This window comes from Salvelinus sp. IW2-2015, unplaced genomic scaffold, assembly GCF_002910315.2.
Source record: "Salvelinus sp. IW2-2015 unplaced genomic scaffold, ASM291031v2 Un_scaffold5930, whole genome shotgun sequence".
NCBI classification, from domain to species: Eukaryota; Metazoa; Chordata; class Actinopteri; order Salmoniformes; family Salmonidae; genus Salvelinus; species Salvelinus sp. IW2-2015.
The window spans coordinates 2,997-8,994 of NW_019947195.1; the positions used below are offsets into that span (position 1 = coordinate 2,997).

The 5,998-nt window shown below is 44.8% G+C and overlaps 1 long non-coding RNA gene across 2 annotated transcripts in view; it reads left to right on the top strand.

The window, feature by feature from the left end:
* The first annotated feature begins 4,362 nt into the window (after positions 1 to 4,362).
* LOC112078592 (uncharacterized) overlaps positions 4,363 to 5,998 on the top strand; it is a 16,263-nt gene continuing 14,627 nt past the window's right edge. Inside the window, exons 1-2 of one of the 2 annotated variants that reach the window (XR_002895726.2) lie at positions 4,363 to 4,684; positions 5,779 to 5,954. This is a non-coding gene — a long non-coding RNA (uncharacterized lncRNA). The remainder of the gene's footprint in view (positions 4,685 to 5,778; positions 5,955 to 5,998) is intronic. The other variant, XR_002895727.2, reaches the window with a different exon arrangement.

Here is a 5,998-nt window from a genome sequence, read left to right on the forward strand (position 1 = left end):
ACCTACTTACAAAGCATGTAATTTTATCATAGGTACACTTCAACTGTGAGAGACGGAATCTAAAACAAAAATCCAGAAAATCACATTGTATGATTTTAAGTAATTACTTTGCATTTTATTGCATGACATAAGTATTTGATCACCTACCAACCGGAGGAATTCCGGCTCTCACAGACCTGTTAGTTTTTCTTTAAGAAGCCCTCCTGTTCTCCACTCATTACCTGTATTAACTGCACCTGTTTGAACTCGTTACCTGTATAAAAGACACCTGTCCACACACTCAATCAAACAGACTCCAACTCTCCACAATGGCCAAGACCAGAGAGCTGTGTAAGGACATCAGGGATAAAATTGTAGACCTGCACAAGGCTGGGATGGGTTACAGGACAATAGGCAAGCAGCTTGGTGAGAAGGCAACAACTGTTGGCGCCAATTATTAGAAAATGGAAGAAGTTCAAGATGACGGTCAATCACCCTCGGTCTGGGGCTCCATGCAAGATCTCACCTCGTAGGGCATCAATGATCATAAGAAGGTGAGGATCAGCCCAGAACTACACGGCAGACCTGTCAATGACCTGAAGAGAGCTGGGACCACAGCCTCAAAGAAAACCATTAGTAACACACTACGCCTCATGGATTAAAATCCTGCAGCGCACGCAAGGTCCCCTGCTCAAGCCAGCGCATGTCCAGGCCTGTCTGAAGTTTTCAATGACCATCTGGATGATCCAGAGGAGAATGGGAGAAGTCAGTGGTCTGATGAGACAAAAATATAGCTTTTTTGGCTAAACTCCACTCCGTGTTTGGAGGAAGAAGTAGGATGAGTACAACCCCAGAACACCATCCCAACCGTGAAGCATGGAGGTGGAAACATCATTCTTTTGGGATGCTTTTCTGCAAAGGGGACAGGACGACTGCACCGTATTGAGGGGAGGATGGATGGGCCATGTATCGCCGAGATCTTGGCCAACAACCTCATTCCCTCATAAGAGCATTGGAGATGGGTCGTGGCTAGGTCTTCCAGCATGACAACGACCCAAAACACACAGCCAGGGCAACTAAGGAGTGGCTCCGTAAGAAGCATCTCAAGGTCCTGGAGTGGCCTAGCCAGTCTCCAGACCTGAACCCAATAGAACATCTTTGGAGGGAGCTGAAAGTCCGTATTGCCCAGTGACAGCCCCGAAACCTGAAGGATCTGGAGAAGGTCTGTATGGAGGAGTGGGCCAAAATCCCTGCTGCAGTGTGTGCAAACCTGGTCAAGAACTACAGGAAACGTATGATCTCTGTAATTGCAAACAAAGGTTTCTGTACCAAATATTAAGTTCTGCTTTTCTGAGTATCAAACTTATGTCATGCAATAAAATGCAAATGAATTACTTAAAAATCATACAATGTGATTTTCTGGATTTTTGTTATTTTTTAGATTCCGTCTCTCACAGTTGAAGTGTACCTATGATAAAAATTACAGACCTCTACAGGAAAACCTGCAAAATCGGCAGTGTATCAAATACTTCTTCTCCCCACTGTGTGTGTGTGTGTGTGTGTGTGTGTGTGTGTGAAAGAGGGAAATGAGAAAGAGATGTGAAGGCCTTTCTGTACGCAGAAGCATGACAAGGTTAGGTCTGCAATGTGTGTGTGCACATGCATGTATTTGTGTATGTGTCTGATTAAGTGTGTGTGATTCTGATTGTGTCTGTGTGGTGTCAGTGTGTGTCAGTATGTGTGTCAGTATGTGTGTCTGTAGGGTGTCTGTGTGGTGTCTGTGTGTTGTCAGAGTGTGTCTGTGTGGTGTCTGTGTGGTGTCTGTATGTGGTGTCAGTGTGTGTGTCAATGTGTGTGTTAGTGTGTGTGACAGAAGCCGTTCACGTCACCAGTAACAGAGAAAGGTTACGTCCCTGCACCAAGGCTGCACCAGACACAGTATAGGATTAACACTCAGAGTGAGAGAGAGAGAGGGAGGGAGAGAAAGGAGGGTAACAGGTGCTAATCAGAAAGGGAGTCCCGGACGGGAAGAGGTGGCAACCAGAGGAAACAACYATTACATAATCTTTCTTCCAATGCCATCAGTGTGTGTGTTTCACTCGCTGAAGTAGCTGACGTGTATAGTGTTGAATCATCCGCATACATAGACACACTGGCTTTACTCAGAGCCAGTGGCAGGTCATTAATAAAGATTGAAAAAAGTAAGGGGCCTAGACGGCTGCCCTAGGTATGCCCGACTACCTGGATTATGTTGGAGAGTCTTCCATTAAAGAACACCCCCTGTGTTCTGTTAGACAGGTACCTCTAATCCACAGTATAGCAGGGGGTGTAAAACCATAACACAGATGTTTTTCCAGCAGAACATTATGATCTATAATGTTAAAAGCTGCACTGAAGACTAACCAAACAGCTCCCACAGTCTTTTTAGTATCAATTTCTCTCAGCCAATCATCAGTCATTTGTGTAAGTGCCGTGCATGTTTAATGCCCTTCCCTATAAGCATGCTGAAAACCTGTTGTTCATTTGTTTACTGTGAAATAGCATTGMATCTGGTCCAAAAGTTTACTAAGGGTTTGTAACAGGCTGATTTGTCAGCTGTTTGAGCCTTTAAAGGGTACTTTACTATTCCTGGGTAGCAGAATGACTTTTTCTTCCCTCCAGGCCTGAGGGCACACACTTTCCAGTAGGCTTAGATCGAAGAGATGGCAAATAAGAGTGGCAATATCATCCGCCATCATCCTCAGTCATTTTCTGTCCAAGTTGTCAGACCCAGGTGGCTTGTCATTGTTGATAGACAACAATACAAATTTGACCTCTTCCACACTCATTTTACAGAATTCAAAATGCCAATGCTTGTCTTTCATAATTTGGTCAGTTATGCGTGTATGTGTATGTTCAGAATTTGTTGCTGGCATGTCATGCCTAAGTTTGCTAATCTTGCCAATGGAAAAATAATTAAAGGGAGTGAGGCATATAGCTTAGAGGTGGATCTACATTACACAACATATGGTGTGGAAAGGGACTCTCACATTWGACCACTGTAGAACGTCTGCCAAGTTTGGATTTAGGAGTAAACCTCATCATTGTAGGAATCTTTTACTGTCATCTAAATCTGTACAACTACAATTCACCCGTACAGTGGCTCTGACTGTGGCTGTGACTGGTGGTTATCTGGGTGGCGTCTGTACCAATGTCTTGTCTGCTGCAGTCAGTCTCTCCTAGCTGTGCTCAGTGTAGTCAGGCTGTGGATCAATATGGGCTTTCTCTAAGATAAATAATTCCATTAGCTGTAATTCTCTCTGTTTCAGTTCTCTCCTCTCTTCTTTCTCTTCCTGTAGATTCCGAAATCTTACCTCTCTTCAATATCTCTCTACTACGACTCATCGTCTCCCACTTACTTCCCTGTCTCCCCACCTCCACTCGATTCTATCTACTTCCTTTACTATCCCCCCCACGCTGCTGAAACCGCACAATCGGCTGTCTGCAAACTAACAGAACGGTGCTCTGCAAGACCACCTTCCCGTCCCAGTCCTCCTTCCGTGCTTAGCTACTGAAGGACAGACAGCGCGCAAGCACAACGCGAACAACAACACACCAGGACCGACACACACACGTGCACAACACATACATTACCCACAACCACAACACAACACAAGCACACAACACATCACCCACGCCATCACACGTCACACATCTACACATGTTATTCCTAGCATACTGCTGAAGTGCGCAGTTAATAGAATGCATTGGATAAAGGTAGGTGACGTATCACTTCATATTCAGTATATAGCTGGTAAAGTGACTCGTTGTATAGAGCCGTGCTCACATGTGATATTCAGCACACGCAGACGCACCGCGACCTACGTTAAGCGGCGATGCACACACACATAAGAATTACATCATGTGTAAGAGGATGACGTAGGTATTTAGACAGGGACACTGACTTACTAAAGTTGCATTCCTTGATTTACATAGAACATTATCAGATGGAAGTCTACACATTAAATCATACTGTAGTACTTACTGCAAAGTCCTACAGTAATACCTACCTACCACACCATATCACACCTCAGCAATATCCAATATCCCTAATCATTATTTGCTTTTAAATACATAAGGGAGGAAGAAGTATAGGCCTCAGACTAGTGTAGTGTATCTGGCCAAAGTTTGTAACAATGCCAAGTGCATGGTTCACATGAGTCATCCATTTTGTGGATACTTTTGACAAAGACACAAACACACAACCACTTATCGTCACTCGATCTCTCCATCAATCAGCCAATACGTCAACAGATGTATGTTGCTGGGACGGGTGAAGGAGGGGGAGAGGGGTGAGGGAGGGGTAGAGAGAGAGACTGGGGAGAAGGGGAGTGACAACTTTGACAGTCCCCCACAGTTGGCACCAAGGATCCAGGACGSTTTAGGGTGGACAGGAGAGGTCCAGAGAGAAAGAGCGAGAGAAGGATAAGGTTAGTTCTATGATAAGGAAGGAAGGAACATCAGATCCTTTCCTCCCCAAGTTCAACTTTAGAACCCTTTCCCAGGGGATTAACGAGTGTGGAGAGAGAGAGAAACAATATGACAAGAAAAGGAACATGAAAGAAATCGTCATTAAACGCACTTGAAGTTATCTCTTCCTTCTTGCACCTCTAATTTCATCTGAAACCCACTCCAAGTTCCCCCAAGGACTTCTCTCTCTGTTTCAGTAAGTATTATCTTTCATTCTATCTCATTTACTCTCCCTCTCTCTCTGTCTTCCTCTCTATTTCCCTTCCTCACTCTCTTTCTCTCTCTTTTTGCGTCTCAGTGCCCTACTGTGTGATATGAGGACTCATCAATATRCTACTGTATGGGTAGTGCTCTAATCTAGTTTGTAAATAACTGTTGTGTGATTGTGTGTTAATGAACACCAGCTCAGTGATTTTGTGTAAATAATCTCAGTCGCTCGGTGTGTGTCCACTTCATGCTGTTCAGGCTTTCCCAATTTGTCTTATGGGTGGCCAGCGGCATAGTCAATATAGTCAATAAATGGTGTGTGTGCATTAATGAAGTGTGTGTGAATTAGTGGRAATAACCTCTGTCTCTCTCCTATGGTTCRCTGTGTGTAGATAAAAKCATKRATTTCTCTGTGGCAGTTTTCYCTTTCTTTCGCTTTTAAATCTGTGCATCCAGCCATCAGAGRACGGTCCTCTGCATAGTTGTGTCCTCTGTGATAGGTGTTGTGGCTTTTATGTGTCCATTATAGTAAGTATCCCCTGTGCACTCACTGTTTGGCATCTGGGTYTCTGTCACTGCCTCTGTCTCTGTCACTCATATGGCCTAAKTCACCCTGTCTCTCTTCTCCTCGCCTCTCCTCCTCTTCCTCTGTCGTTCTATATGCTTCCTACTGTCTCTTCCTCTTTCTTTCTCGTTATATCTACAGTATGTGTGTGTCCCTCCTCTCTTTCTGTGATTGTGGCAGTCTGCCGTGAGAGGCTTGGTCTAGTCAATGTCGATGTTGTCTCTCTACTACTGTCCACTCTATCCTGTGTGTGTCAGATGGTGTGTCTCTACTACTGTCCACTCTATCCTGTGTGTGTCAGATAGTTTGTGTCTCTACTACTGTCCACTCTATCCTGTGTGTGTCAGATGATGTGTCTCCCTAATTCTTTCCACTCTATAACTCTCTCTTCTGTCTACTGCTCTGGTCTGTGTGTCTTCTACTCAGTGTCAATATATTTTTCTCAAGGGATAAACAAAAGCATTGACCTCCCCTGTTCCAATCCTCCCTCTATTTGTTGTTCTCTGCTTTCCACACAGAGAGAGACAGAATCAGAAGAGTCTATTCCTCCTGATTCCCACCCTAGTGGGAATAAAAACAGGATTCCACTCTTTCTTTCTGTTCCTCCTCTCATCCCTCATTCCCCTCCTCCTCTCCGTCATGACGTTGCTGGCCTCTGAGAGGTCTCTTCTCATCCGGAACAAATTCCGCTCAGGTGAGGATCTGGCTGGGCCGGCTGGGGTGGGGCTGCATCAGGCC